The sequence below is a fragment of the Aquarana catesbeiana genome, linkage group LG06, assembly GCF_042186555.1.
Source record: "Aquarana catesbeiana isolate 2022-GZ linkage group LG06, ASM4218655v1, whole genome shotgun sequence".
NCBI classification, from domain to species: Eukaryota; Metazoa; Chordata; class Amphibia; order Anura; family Ranidae; genus Aquarana; species Aquarana catesbeiana.
Genome location: NC_133329.1, coordinates 314,704,732 through 314,722,051, shown reverse-complemented (window position 1 = coordinate 314,722,051; position 17,320 = coordinate 314,704,732).

The following is a 17,320-nucleotide window of genomic DNA, read 5'->3' as shown; positions in this document are numbered from 1 at the left end:
TGATGGCTGCAATATAAGCCCTACCCCCCAAATAAGCAAGCCCTAGTTAAAGTCCTTGTAGGTCATTTTCAGGGTAGGGCTTATTTTCGGGGAAACAGGGTAGGGCTTATTTGGGGGGTAGGGCTTATATTGCAGACATCACCGACAATCACGCTAGGTCTTATTTTCGGGGAAACAGGGTAAGTAGGAACAACGATCTCTCTCCTCCCCTAAACAGTCCCACCCCCCCCCCCCACAGTTAGAACACACCTAGGGAACACAGTTAACCCCTTGATCGCCCCTAGTGTTAACCCCTTCCCTGCCAGTGGCATTTATACAGTAATCAGTGCATTGATCGCTGTATAAATGTCACTGGTCCCAAAAATGTGTCAAAAGTGTCCGATTTGTCCATCACAATATCAAAGTCCCAATAAAAATAAAAATCTCTGATTGCCGCCATTACTAGAAAAAAAAAAAATAATAATAAAAATGCCATAAATCTATCCCTTATTTTGTAGACGCTATAACTTTTGCGCAAACCAATCAATATACGCTTATTGCGATTTTCTTTTACCAAAAATATGTAGAATACATATCGGCCTAAACTTTTTTTTAATTTGGGATATTTATTATAGTAATAAGTAAAAGATATTTTTTTTTTCAAAACTGTTGCTTTTCTTTTGTTTAGCACAAAAAATAAAAACCGCAGAGGTGATCAAATACCACCAAAAGAAAGCTCTTTTTGTGGGGAAAAAAGGACGTAAATTTTGTTTGGGTACAGCGTCGCACGACCGCGATATTTTCAGTTAAAGCAATGCAGTGCTGTATCGAAAAAAATGGCCTGGTCAGGAAGGGGTTAAATTCTTCCAGGTTGAAGTGGTTAAATAAAAAACATGTCATACTTGCCTCCTCTGTGCAAGGGTTTTGCACAGAGCGTCCCTGATCCTCCTTTTCTGGGGTCCTCCACTGGCGCTCCTGCTCTGCATTGAGTGCCCCCACGGAGAGCCGCATTCCATGGGAGCACTCGTGCGGGCACGCTCCCGAGTCCTGCTGCTGCGTCCATTGACACAGACAGCAGGACTCGGCCCTGCCCCCTGCTCCTGTGTCACTGGATTTGATTGACAGCAGTGAGAGGCAATAGCTCCCACTGCTATCAGTCTGTCCAATGAAGACCCGAAACAGAGGTTAGAGCTGCTGGCTCGTCCTCGTCACTGGAAAGTTTGGGTTCAGATAAGTAAAAGTGGGGCTCTGGATGGAGCTGCACCACAGAGGGGTTTTTCACCTTAATGCATTAAGGTGAAAACCTTGAGACGTTACAACTCCTTTAAGTTATGTATGGAGTTTGGAGACTTGTAGAATTTTGGATAAAACCTCAATTCCTAATAGCCATACCTTCCTATTAGTCTCAGCTGGCCATAGATCTTTATATATCTGAGCTGACTGAGTTGTGGGAGTATGTTGCTTGGTTAAAAGGCAGAAAACGTAAAAAAAAGTTACATATGATGCCTGTTTGTTTTGGGGAGCCCATTACAGCACACCCTGTTAGTCAGGAACTGACCTGAGTTTAGCTAATGGCATGAATGAGAAATGTTTTGTGCTATGGACTTGGCTGCAGAATATCCTCCTGCATTAAACTATTTTTCTTGCTGCTTGGAATATTCCTGTGTGTCCCTGTCTCGTGCAAAGATTTGGATAGTGGGGTTAAAACCTCTGACCAGGTATTAATTTAATTTTTTTGGCCATCTGTGTACCATTGTAATTCTAATCCCAGAGAGGCAACAGGAGATTAAAAAAAAAAAAAACTCTTAAACTGAGGGGAATTTCTGTTTGACGGTTGCCACCAAAACTGGTGACCCCCCATTGGAAGATTGAACCATATCTTGTTCTGGGGAGAACTTTAAATGTTTTGAATCCCCACCCCCATGTTTCTTCTTGGTGACCGTTGTCTCTGATTTATGTTTTCTGATGCTTAGTAAGCAGATATATGTTCAAAATCAGATTCAACAAAAGGATAAGCATGACAGCCATGAATTATACATCTTCAAAAATAAGTCTGAAATAGCAACTATTTCTATCCTGAGAGGTTCCTTTAAGTTAAGGTTTCAATGAAGGCAGTCTAGTGTTTGGAGACCAATTAAAGCAGGATTCTATGCTTGCCTGTGAGTTTCACCATATGCTGATGTTCTCAAAAGGGAATGCGATGAAAGAAGGTAACTACTAGCTGGGCCGAAAGTAAAATTGCCTAACCAAGAGGTACAGTATATTGCCCATAGGTGTGCGCAGGGGGTGTGCCAGGTGTGCCTGGGCACACCCTAATCACCCTGTGCGGTGCCAATTCCCCCTTTTTTCCCCAGGCTTCCCCCCATGTTTTTCCCCTCCTGCAGTACTGCTGGCTTCCTTCCTCTCCTCTCCCCTCTGCTACTGCAGGGATGTTTCAGGATGGAGAGCGGGGGAAAGGGCTAGTCCATATGTCATTCACCAGCCCCTTACTTTTCTAAATGAATATAGTGAACACACTCACTCACTGTGTTTTTTCATAAATGAAGCATAGTGAGCTGTTTTTACTATGCTTCAGTTTGCAAATGAACAGGAACCTGCTCAGCACAGAGCACTTCCCATTCATTCAGTGTTCAGTGCAGCTGAGGCTGCAGAGAAAGACACGTGTGTTTGAGATTTGATGTGCACACCCTAATGCAATAGGCTGCGCACACCTATGATATTGCCTAACTAGATATACATCAGTTTGCCTGAACTGGCAATTGCAAAGGAATGGGGAGATGTGGATACATTCTGGAGAAACTGGTCTACTAATGATATAAACTAGTAAATTGCCTTTTGGGCCTCTTACTAGTTAAAATAACTGGTAAAGGGTTTTCTGGAACACTTTCAGTTCAATACAGTGCAGAGATTGTCTTTGGAACATCATATATCAGTATCATGAATCAGTTGCTCAAAAGAAAATTTGCAGTTGCTGGGTAAATGATCTAACTACTAAGAGTATGACATTCCCTTGATATTTCTTGTGGACTCATTGCTAAAACTATAATGAAATCCTATTGGCCAATATACATTGGTCTGGATTCTTTCCAAACTGTACATACTGTATCATAACTGGAGACTAACATTTATAGGTAAAGTTGATCCAGGGAATATCCGATTGCCTCTTGGGGGATCTCTCCCCCTCAGACTGGCAATGCCGCTGTGCCTCCTGTGCTCATTCCTTCAGAGTTGTGTCTCACTAATTCAGGAGTTCTGTTACAGGCCAAAACACCAGGTGAAAACGGAGGGGAAAAGAAACCTGATGCAGTCACCACATCTATTGATAGATAAGCTGCAATCAGGGCCGGCCCTACCATGGGACCCGATGGGACCACTGGTCCCGAGCGGCAGGTTCTGAGAGGCGGCGCATTGACGCCCAAAAAGACAGTGGTCCCGCCCGATTGGGCTCCGCTCCTCTCCTTAACCCACTGTGTGGATGGCCTGGCACCGCTGCTATTAAGGTAATGGCAGAGCACTCGCTGCCATACCCACACAGCTGGCCGCCTGCCCATTGCTGTTGACAAGAAACAGCTGACAGGCTGACAGCCAACAGCGTAAAGGGGGAGGAGCTTTCTGCTGAGCAGAGACCCCATGTTGAAAGAGGGATCGCTATAGGCGCAGCTCACACTGAGAGAAAGTAAGTGCCAGCGCCACTAATCCAATCTCCACCACCCCTGCCTGTGTCTAACCCCCCTACCATCCCTGCCTGTGTCTGACCCCCCTACCATCCCTGCCTGTGTCTGACCCCCCTACCATCCCTGCCTGTGTCTGACCCCCCTACCATCCCTGCCTGTGTCTGACCCCCCTACCATCCCTTCCTGTGTCTGACCCCCCTACCATCCCTGCCTGTGTCTGACCCCCCTACCATCCCTGCCTGTGTCTGACCCCCCTACCATCCCTGCCTGTGTCTGACCCCCCTACCATCCCTGCCTGTGTCTGACCCCCCTACCATCCCTTCCTGTGTCTGACCCCCCTACCATCCCTGCCTGTGTCTGACCCCTCTACCATCCCTGCCTGTGTCTGACCCCCCTACCATCCCTGCCTGTGTCTGACCCCCCTACCATCCCTGCCTGTGTCTGACCCCCCTACCATCCCTGCCTGTGTCTGACCCCCCCTACCATCCCTGCCTGTGTCTGACCCCCCCTACCATCCCTGCCTGTGTCTGACCCCCCCTACCATCCCTGCCTGTGTGTGTCTGACCCCCCCTACCATCCCTGCCTGTGTCTGACCCCCCTACCATCCCTGCCTGTGTCTGACCCCCCTACCATCCCTGCCTGTGTCTGACCCCCCTACCATCCCTGCCTGTGTCTGACCCCCCTACCATCCCTGCCTGTGTCTGACCCCCCTACCATCCCTGCCTGTGTCTGACCCCCCTACCACCCCTGTCTGTGTTTAACCCCTCCTACCACCCTGTCTGTGTCTAATCGCTCCTACCACCCTGTCTGTGTCTAATCGCTCCTACCACCCCTGTCTGCGTCTAATCGCTCCTACCACCACTGTTTGTGTCTAACCCCCCTACCACCCCTGTCTGTGTCTAACCCCCCTACCACCCCTGCCTGTGTCTAACCCCCCCACCACCACTGTTTGTGTCTAACCCCCCTACCACCCCTGTCTGTGTCTGACCCCCCTACCACCCCTGTCTGTGTCTGACCCCCCTACCATCCCTTCCTGTGTCTGACCCCCCTACCATCCCTGCCTGTGTCTGACCCCCCTACCACACCTGTTTGTGTCTGACCCCCCTACCACCCCTGTTTGTGTCTGACCCCCCTACCACCCCTGTTTGTGTCTGACCCCCCTACCACCCCTGTTTGTGTCTAACCCCCCTACCACCCCTGTTTGTGTCTAACCCCCCTACCACCCCTGTCTGTGTCTAACCCCCCTACCACCCCTGCCTGTGTCTACCCCCCCACCACCACTGTTTGTGTCTAACCCCCCTACCACCCCTGTCTGTGTCTGACCCCCCTACCACCCCTGCCTGTGTCTGACCCCCCTACCATCCCTTCCTGTGTCTGACCCCCCTACCATCCCTGCCTGTGTCTGACCCCCCTACCATCCCTGCCTGTGTCTGACCCCCCTACCACCCCTGCCTGTGTCTGACCCCCCTACCACCCCTGCCTGTGTCTGACCCCCCTACCACCCCTGCCTGTGTCTGACCCCCCTACCACCCCTGCCTGTGTTTAACCCCTCCTACCACCCCTGTCTGTGTTTAACCCCTCCTAGCAACCTAGCCTGTGTCTAACCCCTCCTACCACCCCTGCTTGTGTCTAACCCCCCTACCACCTCTGTGTGTGTCTAACCCCCCTACCACCTCTGTGTGTGTCTAACCCCCCTACCACCCCTGTCTGTGTCTAACCCCCCTACCACCCCTGTCTGTGTCTAACCCCCCCTACCACCCCTGTCTGTGTCTAACCCCCCCTACCACCCCTGTCTGTGTCTAACCCCCCCTACCACCCCTGCCTGTGTCTAAACCCCCTACCACCCCTGCCTGTGTCTAACCCCCCCACCACTGTTTGTGTCTAACCCCCCTACCACCCCTGTCTGTGTCTAACCCCCCCTACCACCCCTGTCTGTGTCTAACCCCCCCTACCACCCCTGTCTGTGTCTAACCCCCCTTACCACCCCTGTAAGTGTCTAACCCCCCTTACCACCCCTGTCTGTGTCTAACCCCCCTTACCACCCCTGTCTGTGTCTAACCCCCCTTACCACCCCTGTCTGTGTCTAACCCCCCTTACCACCCCTGTCTGTGTCTAACCCCCCTTACCACCCCTGTCTGTGTCTAACCCTCCCTACCACCCCTGCCTGTGTCTAAAACCCCCGCCACCCCTGCCTGTGTCTAACCTCCTCCTTACCACTCCTGCCTGTGTCTAACCCCCCCCCCTTCCCCCTCACCCCCCCTCCCCCCTTACCCCCACCACTGTTGCATGTAAATCTGACTTCCTAATAAATAAAATTTTGGTTTTAATTGTCATGATTTTTTTTTGGGGGGGGGTGGCATTTCGATCCTGGGCCCAGGCAGCACAATGTCTTGGGCCGGCCCTGGCTGCAATGCAATACAATTTTGGTTTTTAGTTTAACACTGCTTTGAAGACCAACTACAAGTGAATCACACACTCTCTGCATGCTTAAATAATTGTATTGCAACACTCTTAAATATAATTGATATTTGCTATCTTTTAGTCTGTAACAGTGTTCAGATATACATGGCCTGTTGTACTGCTTTGTGAGTGAAAAACTCCTGCCATTTGGTGCCTTTTGTAATGGACTCTCATAATGCAAATAACATGGTAGCAGAGACTTAAAATGAAAGCTGTAATTGCAGAATTATATGATTTATAATTGACTAATGGATCAACGATTTGTTGTGTAATTTTCACTATAGGGATTCATTTTTGTGAACCAATTGTTAAATAGCAGTCATCTTTATTATAGCTTAAAGTGCCACACATTTGAATTTAAAAATGTGTGTATGTGTATATATATATATATATATATATATATATATATATATAAAATCTGTGTGTGTATGTATATATATATTGTAGCAGAGCGTCCCAGAGAGAGCCAGGAAAAGTCCTGTTCGGGGTTTATATGTCTCCCAGGCTCCTCTCTCATACACATTCAGGAATCTCTGATCCATGCTCCAGTTCGGGTCTTGGTCCTCTTCCCCAGGCTAATTTAAGCTCACCTGAGCAGACAGTCTTTGCTCTCTGCCTGGGAAATACAGACAATGCTGGTCTGTGAGAGCAAAAAGGTTGGTAAAAAGCTGTTAAGCAGTTTATGTGGAAACTGACAAGCGGTAGGCTTGCTCAGCCTGACAGTTAGGGCCAGTATAGTGTAAATATCCCCATTAAACACGTCACTATTTGTCACTACTTTACTTGTTCTGGTATCTGCGCCTGAAAGCCTGCTTATCCCAGGAAGCTTTTGTACCTGCTACCTGTCCCCCAGGTTACTGTATGTATGTAATCTATCTCTATATCATAATTATTTATTTATTTTTTTAATAACGTAAGGAAGGGTAACCCGTTTAAGTTTTATTTTTCTGCTGTCTGTTTGGCCTGGTGATATTTCCCATCATAGTCAGAGTGAATCACACAGTGAGGGGAGTTCTCCTCCTAGAAATTTGTCACTGTAACAGGTGACCCACTGGTAGATTTACCCAAATCTATTCTCCTGGTGTCAACTCTAAAATGTTGGTTTTCCTAGTTTTTTCTTCATTGGTCACAATGGTCATCAGAAGAAATAGAGGAGTGAATTTCTCCAGCAGGTACCCAGACATCAATAAAAACCTGACAGGGGGACTATTTCCTTCCTATTTTATTAAAAACTAAAAAAAAAGGTTTTAGTTATGGATACACTTTAATACCAGTTCTAAAAATCACAACATGCTGAGGATATACAGTATTTTGAAAAAATATTTATACCCCTTGAAATTTTCCACATTTTGTCATGTTGCAACCAAAAAACGTTGGTTGTCAAGTTCCTACACCCTGAACCTGCTCATCCATGTCTTTATGGACCTTGCTTTGTTCACTGGTCTAAGTTATTTGGTGGAGGGGGGATTAGGGTATGGGGTTGTTTTTCAAGGGTTGGGCTTGGCCCCTTCTAGTAAAGGGAACACTTAAGGCGTCAGCATACCAAGACATTTTGTACAATTTAATGCTCCCAACTTTGTGGGAACAGTTTGGGGATGGCCCCTTCCTGTTCCAACATGACTGAGCACCAGTGCACAAAGCAAGGTCCATAAAGACATGGATGAGTGAGTTTGGGGTGGAGGAACTTGACTGGCCTGCACAGAGTCCTGACTTTAACCCGATAGAACACCTTTGGGATGAATAAGAGCGGAGACTGCGAGGAAGCCAGGCCTTCTCCTCCAACATCAGTGCCTGACCTCACAAATGCGCTTCTAGAAGAATGGTCAACCATTCCCATAGACACACTCCTAAACATTGTGGACAGCCTTCCCAGAAGAGTTGAAGCTGTTATAGCTGCAAAGGGTAGCAACTCAATACTGAACCCAACCATATGGACGAAGACTGGGATGCCATTAAAGTTCATGTGCGTGTAAAGGCAGGCGTCCCAATACTTCTGACAATATAGTGTATGTCTCAGCTTAGAGTCCCTGAATCAGATTTAAGCTGGCCATAGATGGATCAAAATTTGACTGGTTCAGCAGGGACCAACTGAATTTCAGCCCATTTATGGTTGTTTCTGGTTGAGAGCAGATGATCTAATTACCAACTGCTGTCGAACGGGCTTGTTGGAAACGTTTGCTTTGATCAGCATCCCAACCAATTGATCAGTATATTCTGACAGCTGGGGAGGCTTGCTGTCAGAATACAATAGCGCAGCGGGGAGGATTTCCCCATCCACACTTTAGCAATATTTCTATAAAGAGCACTAGTTTTACTGATGTTTTATAGCAATATGCTTTTATCTTTCATGGGTACATTGATCACCTCAATGCTGGACAGTAGGCCCCTTTTACCACTGTTGCCAACCTACTAGGCTAAAATTTACTGGCACAGCCAAGGTTTTACTGACATTTCCAAAAATTACAGCTTTAAGTGCAATTTTCAGTATTTAGGCTACAAACAAGTACAATATGCAACTATTAATGTGATTTAAGGTAGATATTAGGGAAAAAACATATTTCTTGTTTTATTTTTTATATAATAAGTTAAATAGCTCAGGGACAGGACTCCGATGACACCTCACTGACACAACACGTCCCTTCCTGAGTCCCAGGGACAGTCTCTCTTTCCACGCCAGGTGATCCCTTCAGTCCACTCCAGTCAAAACAAAAGTGGCAGTCCTGCTCCCAGCTTGCTCCTGTCTCACAGACCTGCACACAAGGCTCTGGCTGCTCCACTTGGCTCCCTTGCACCCCACCCCCCCCCCCATACTGTAGCGGGCACTTCAATGCAGGGCTGGTGCTACCACTAGGTAAACTAGGCAGCTGCCTAGGGCACACTGCCGCTGGTTTCCCTACTCTCTGTCTCTTTGAAGGTCTCCGCACTATATACGTTTTTGGTGCAGTGCTGCATAATGCAAGGGATGCCGCTCGGTGCCTCTGCAGCAAGTAACTAACTCATTCTGGCAGGCCCTCTGACCGACTGTAGTGTCATTAGAGGCACAACACAGCACTAGAGGACATGTCCCGAGTCTGCCGATGTAACGGAAGCAAACACATCCCCTGCCGCTGCGCGTCTCTATGATCATTGACCTGTGTCTCTCTGAGTCTTATTGCCTGCAAGTAAAAATACTGACGGTTGGCAACACTGCCTTTCACACGGACATCATCTATTCAGTCACATTTTTTTTTAGATTCAGTTTACATCAGTTCTTACAACAGTTTTCAGTTCCGTTTACATCTGTTTTTACATCTGCCGTTGGCATTCTGAACATCCATGACTCATCCCTGCTTTCAGTGGAGGGTTTCAGACCGGCCTCCCCATGTGAATGTATAAGGGGTACATAGTAAAAAAAAAAAAGACTATTGTCCATTTACATCCATTCCAGCCTTTTTCAACAGACCTTACAAAAAACGGACCTGAACACACATGGATGTAAACGGATGATCATCCATTTATATCCCTTTGCCCATAGAAATGAATTGCTGTCTGTTCTTCATCCATCAACGGATAGATGGGAAAAAGGACAGATGGTGTGAAAGGGGCTAATTCAATGAATGATTCTGATTCTGTATGCAGAAGGATGTTATGTTTTTCTCAGACTAAACAAATGATTATCTGTAGACCTACATGCTAAGGTAGCATTTCTTTAATGGCAACACTTTCACACTAATTCTTGAACCCTTTATGTTTTATTAGTTAATTGATAATAGATTCAAGGCCGCTACAACAAAGTGTGCAGCTGCATACTTTTTCAATAGTGAGAATGAATCGTAGTTTCAGAAGACTGCAATATCAGTTATTGCCTCAGGGGGTAGTCTTGCACCTTTAATATAAATTGTCTCTATAAGGTGTGTCCAAGAAGAAGCGATCTTGCTTAAAATGAGAGCTATAATGCATAAAACAACATATATTTTATAGACGAATGCATATTATGCCTGCAGGGTTAAATAATAAGGTAAAGAGCAAAAGACTATGTATACAAGCCTAATAACACACACACAAAAAAATGAATTTCAGTTTACTGCAGAGATAATAGGTGAATTTGGTCATGGTGCTATGCCCCTACAATTTGAAAAATCTTTGCATGTTGCACTGTATCACTGAATACTAGTAGTTATTTTTTTTATTGTACATGTATCTATATATAGTCCTAACATTAGAATCAAAAAGGGTAACATTTTTACATTTTTGATCATAACAGCTTGTTAGTTAGGCACAATACTTTGCATACCTTGTTTTATTGGTGATTGTGGGGTTATTTGTAAAAACTACAGAAATGTTTAGGCTTTGCCTGTTGATCCAAAGCCTTTAAGTTTTTAATCCTTACTGTAAAAAATGACTGTTTTAAGCTAGACATAATAGCTTTGAGCCTTGGTCCACACCAATGTGATTTGTTATGCAATTGGACAGTTCAAAGTTGCATGACAAATCGGCCCCCCATTTGTGGCAATGGAACTGTTCAAATTGCTGCGACTCGGGTTGCAACGATTTTTAAAAAGTTTTTTGCACTATTTGTGTGCAATTTCAGTGCGACTTGCATTGACATCTGTTAAATGAAGTTGCACAGATATCAACAAGCTGCACATGAAGTAGCGGGACTTCAAAACCGCACTGGTGTGAACCAGGGCTTAAAACTCAGCTGCAATCAGACCTTCTAAATAAGGCCATTGAAAGAGCAATGATATTATATAGAGTGCCTCCACAGCAAATAACTCCACAGCAATTAGATGTCAGTTTACTGTAGTCAGTGGGGCTGATTTGAAATAAATGGAACAAGGTTGTTTCTGAAATGGGCCTAGGCTATGGTAGTTGACAGTGTTGGAACATTGACGCATATGAGGCATCATTTACGTCTTCATGTCAGTCTAGTTAAACCCTAAACTGAATGAAATGAGTCTTTTTATAAATAATAATAAAATGCTTGTTTTCTTTTTTAGTTGCATAGAACTGCTACTAATCTTCTGCAGCTTGCACATAATTCCTGCTGTCACACCCTTCGCACTCTTCTCCTGCACATACTGCCTGTTGTCTTACCCTCTGCACTCCTCTACTACACATGCTGCTCCTTGTCATGCCCTCTGCTCCCTCTGTCATACTCTGCACCCTCTACTGCACATATCTGGCCCTATCATACCCTCCACACTCCTATCCTGAGCATACTGTCTGCTGCCATACCACCCAAACCACACTCCTCTACTGCACATGCTGCTTCCTATCATACCCTCCACACTCCCCCTTGTCATGCTCTCCGCATTCTATTACTGCATGTTCTACTCCCTGTAATGTCTTGTACACTCCCCTTCAACAAATACTGACCTTTGTCATAACCTCCACGCTCTTCTCCTGCACATGCCTCACCTGGTCATACCCTCTACTGTCTTGCCCTGCTCATACTGCCTGCTTTCATACTCTCTGTACTTCTCACAGCTGCACCACACTAAACTTCTCCTTGTAATACTCTGCACACTCTTCTCATGAACATACCTCCCCTTTGTCATGCACTCTGCACTCCTCTTTTGCACATACCTCCCCCTGTCATGCCCTCTGCACTCCTCTTCTGGACATACCTCCCCCTGTCATGCCCTCTGCACTCCTCTTCTGGACATGCCTCCCCCTGTCATGCCCTCTGCACTCCTCTTCTGGACATGCCTCCCCCTGTCATGCCCTCTGCACTCCTCTTCTGGACATGCCTCCCCCTGTCATGCCCTCTGCACTCCTCTTCTGGACATGCCTCCCCCTGTCATGCCCTCTGCACTCCTTTTCTGGACATGCCTCCCCCTGTCATGCCCTCTGCACTCCTCTTCTGGACATGCCTCCCCCTGTCATGCCCTCTGCACTCCTCTTCTGGACATGCCTCCCCCTGTCATGCCCTCTGCACTCCTCTTCTGGACATGCCTCCCCCTGTCATGCCCTCTGCACTCCTCTTCTGGACATGCCTCCCCCTGTCATGCCCTCTGCACTCCTCTTCTGGACATGCCTCCCCCTGTCATGCCCTCTGCACTCCTCTTCTGGACATGCCTCCCCCTGTCATGCCCTCTGCACTCCTCTTCTGGACATGCCTCCCCCTGTCATGCCCTCTGCACTCCTCTTCTGGACATGCCTCCCCCTGTCATGCCCTCTGCACTCCTCTTCTGGACATGCCTCCCCCTGTCATGCCCTCTGCACTCCTCTTCTGGACATGCCTCCCCCTGTCATGCCCTCTGCACTCCTCTTCTGGACATGCCTCCCCCTGTCATGCCCTCTGCACTCCTCTTCTGGACATGCCTCCCCCTGTCATGCCCTCTGCACTCCTCTTCTGGACATACCTCCCCCTTCTATGACACTGCAGTGAGAGGTGTGCTTCCACACAGCATTTTTATTGGACAGCTGGGTATAATGGTGCTTTACCATTGGTCCAAGGCCCCAAGCTGTCCATTGAGCTCAGTGCCTCTGACAAGAAGTGAGAGGCACTGTGAGCTCATCCTGTCAGTCTGCTGCAAACAGAGTGTGCCAGCTTGTATTTAAACTGGCCGCTCTGTATGTAGCTTCTGACAGGCTGCGCAAGGAGCCCCGTATCTCCGGAACCATAGGTAGTAGGAGCCCCAAATCAGTGGTGGTGTAGGACTTATTTGGGGGCTCTGTGACCTTAGGTTGGCGAGCTACGACCCTCGAAAAAAAAAAAATGTTTTAATTTCTTTTTTTTATGTTCATGGCAGGTGAGGCTGCCTCACCTGCCACCTCTGACTGCATGTCCCTGCTCTGCACTCCTCTTTTGCACATCTCTCCCCCTGTCATGCCCTCTGCACTCCTCTTCTGCACATATTGCCTGCTGCAATTTCATTCACAAATTTCAGCATATATTGCCCTAAAACACTCCTTTTAGAATTTTGTGTTTTTTATCCTCAACATTTCCTGTTCTGGAACAGGCACACTTTTCCTAGTAAGAATAATAAAATAGTTGTCTCCTATTCTTCATTTCTTCTTCATTTTATCATTCTTTTTTAGCAGCCAATCCTGTTTTATGTACACTCCAGAGATGGCTGCATGGCATGTCTTCTGGTAGATTTCCTGGTGGTGACAATAGTGGATTGTGTCTGTTTTGAATAAGCCCTTTGTGATCTTCACCAGAAGCCTGTGAGGGTGAATGCAGGAACACAATTGGGGAAAAGGGACAGATCATTCTCACCCTACAACAGGAAGCACCTCAACAAGGATATTTATAGCTAGACCACAATATTATTTTAGTAAAAACTTCAGATTTAATTAGATTGAAAATGACTTTTGAAATGTTAAAGCTTATACGAGATTTTAGTAACTGAGTTTATTTATACTTCAAAGTGCAGGTAACAAAACACCCATCCATCCTAAATAATGATGTCACCAAAGCAGACTGAAGACACAAGGAAAAAAGTATGTATATATAGTTTGTTTTTTTTTTTGTTTTTTTTAAGGTTTCGGGAATGCTGGAAGGGGTGGTGAAGGCCTAAAGCAGAACTAACCTCAAGATTACCCATGTCTACTCTATTGCTCCCTCGTAAGGTGCCTTGCTGGTGCTGGCATCTTATCCTCAGCTTCTTTCATGTGCCAGTCCATGGTTACCTTGATTGGGCAGTTTGGGATGACATCACTCCTATTATATATACACTCCCACTTTACACACTCTAAGGGCCCATTCGCACTAGGAACTGCATGTGAATTGTATAGGAACGCTGTGTAGTTCCTGTGGGATTCACATGCAGTTCTATGCAGTGCGATTTCAGCCCCATTAATTTTGAATGGGCTGAGACCGCACCGCACTAAAAGTAGTGCTTGCACTACTTTTTGAAATGCACCACAACCCCATTGCATGATACTTTTGTACTATGCAATCTGGTGCGAGCAAGGTCAGTGTGTTAACTGCAGCAGATCGCAAGGGCAGCACAGTTGGAATGCAGTGCGGGAAGCTACACGGGAATCCTGCACTGCATTCCAGTGTGAATGGGCCCTTTTTAAATAAATAAATATAAACAAACATTTTGAAATGTATTAAAACATGGACTCAGTAAGGCAGAGGTTGGTGTTAGGACGGTGGATGGTATGAGTCAGTGGAGCAGTGGATAGTGCCAGTAGGGCACAGATTGGTGTCAGTCAGTAGGGTAGTGTGTTCTTTCAGAAAAGGAAGGAGCCGGTAAATGACACATTTAGCGGCCCCTTCCCCGCTCTCCATCCTGAAATGACCCCCCCCCCTCCCCTGCAGCAGCCGTAAGGAGAGGAGGGAAGCCAACAGTGCTACAGGGAGCCATCGTGGGGTGAATTCAGACAGGTGGCAACCCTGTCTCCCCCCCCCCCCCCCGCACCCAGTCCAGCCGACTTCTCTTACCTGGGGCCCGGGAACTGGGTGCAGTGCTTCTTCTGCAGGATCCTCCTGAGCTAAGAGGCTGGGACCGGTGGTGTCCCTTCCTCTTGGGAGCTGAGCTTGGCAGATTATTAGAGAAGAGGTACAGTAAATAGGAGATATGCACATTGGCAAGAGCAGATTTTGTCACTGTTCATGCACAGTGCATTCTACTTTCAGGGCACACTGACCGCCATCAATGCAGAGAGAACTGTGCTGCGATCATGACTCCTGTGTGCGTGCTCAGGAGTGACATCATTGCACCCTGGCCATTTAAACTCCTGGACAGCATGAACCCGAAAGGAAGATCAGGTAGAGATAGAAGCGCCTGGAGTGCTCTGCTTAACAGGTAAGTCTGCCATAACGTGGTATGTGATGTATATTGCCACCCTATGGCCGAACACTGCAGGGGGACCATTTTATTGAAATTTTATTAGCGGATTTTACTACTACTTTAATACATGACATAAGGCGTATAAACACACACGTATTGCTGAACCATCAAAATGGGCCCCAAGTCTCAGAACATCAGGTTACTGGGCACCTTTTGGAATTTAATAAACAAAGTATAAGCAGCGTTAAAATTGAATGTAACAACATAAAATAATAAAGTGCAATTGATGCTAAAATAACCTTCTTAAAGTTGCATAAAGGATCATATGGCTTGCAAACATACATATATTGTGCATATAAACAAGTGGCGAGGAGGACACACAAATCAGTCTGTGAAAGTCCATAAGTAGTGAACAGTCCTTAAGTGGGTTAAAGCAACTATCCAAAAAATGCACGTCCCGAAGACGTCATTGGTGACGAAATGCGCGGGAAATAGCCTGACGGTGATGACATCACGAACACCTGCAGTCGTGTACAAGCCGACAGCTTGCTGGAATCTCTATCCATCTTACATTGTATCTGTGCTGAATACAAGCCATGTCAAGGTACTTTTAATAAAAGTTCAATTACTTGATGGGCTTCACTATGGCAGTCTATTCTTCTTAAATTTTTGAGTCACTTATTGGGATCCGTTGCCGATTTGACTACTGCTTCTCATTGGATGGTTAGCTGTACATGTTATACCTTGAGCGCATATGACCATTATAATTTTATGGTCCTACACATCCAGTAAGAGGCTTATGCACAGGGCTTTTTTTCCAGCGGGAACGAAGAGGTGCTGGGGTGTGCTGCAGGGTCTATTGGTGCTGGCTGCTGAGAGAGCTATTCTAGTTGGAGGGATCTAATTTTTGCACAGGGGTCCATTGTTGCTGGTGGGGGACCTACTGTTGCTGGGGGTGGGTCTTATATTGCTGGGGACTGGAAAGTCTATTGATGCTGGCTGTGCGCTAGATCTGTTGTTCTTGCTGGGAATTTATTGTTGCTGGCGGGGGGGCCCTGTTGTTACTGGCTGCAGGGGATTTATTATACTGCTTTTCTTGTTATTGCCAAATTCCATACGAATTACTTGGCACCACAATATGATACATGGTTATGTATTCTCTGAAAGAACAGTACTGGGAGGTGGGTAGGGAGTGGAACCAAGAAATGGTGCTCAAAGGTGGGTAGGGGAAGAAAAGGGGTGACTTGGAAAGAGGGAGTTCCTGCACCTATTCTCTGAGGAAAAAAAGCCCTGCGTATGCTTAGAGGGTGTTGCTGGTGGTAGGACCCCCCCCTCCCTTTTATTTGCATCGCACAGTGCACTTTTTGGATGGTTGCTTTAACCCACTTAAAGTGAAGTTCCTCTAAAAAAAAAAAATTAATGTAGCAAGTAATGTAGCTGCTGACTTTTAATATAAGGACAGTTACTTGTCCTTATATTGCAAACGACTTGCAAACGACTTCTTTAATAAAAGTCAATGCAAGCCGCTCTGAAGTCGCCCCCAAGTAGTGCAGGAACCTTTTTTCTAAGTCGGAGCAAGTTGAGTCGCTCTGATTAGAATGGTTCTATTGCACTTAATGGAGCGCAAATTGTCAGGCGGCTAAGTCGCCCCAGTGTGAACCGAGCCTAAGGGAAACTGGCAGTGAAACCTTTAGGCTTCACTGCTGGTTTCCTACTGTGCATGCACGGGTCGTGCTGCACTTTCTGAATGATCCCGTCGTCTGCTGGGACACATGTCCCAGAAAGAGGAGGGACCGATACAAATGCGGACATTACGTACCGAGGCAAGGTTGGACGGAAGTCCAGCTGGGGGGGGGGGTTTGGGGTGGTGCTCGATTATTCTAGACCTAGTTTAATTTTGGCCTGGAACTCCGCTTTAAAGCAGATCTTCAGTCATTTTTTCAACTTTCCATCTATTAAATCCTCTCTCTACCATTGTTGTTTTAACTTTAGATAGTAAAACATATTTTTTTTCTGCAAGTAAATACCCTATACAGCCCACTTCCTGTTTCTTGTCTGGTAAAAAGCCTATGCTTATGACATCATGCACATCTCTCTCACTCACTCTCACTCTCGTGAGAGTTTGTCTGGATGGGAGGGGGGATGAGTCATAAGAAGGCCAATGAAAGCTGCAGAGCTGGAGGTGTGCCTCTGTGTGTGTGTCTGTGTAAATCCAGGAAGTGAACAGGCAGCAGCTTCAGATGCCCAGAGTTAAAATGGCTGCAGCCAGACTCAGTGGATGGAGATTTCTGCAGCATATTTGGCAAGTACAGAATCACAGTATATATAAAATAATATACAAAGTGGTTGGAGAGAAGCTTCAGAATGGCAAGGATGTTTTTATTAGTGGTGTAGAGGGTAGCACTTTCGCCTAGCAGTAAGAAGGGTTGCTGGTTCGAATCCCAGCCACGACACTACCTGCCTGGAGTTTGCATGTTC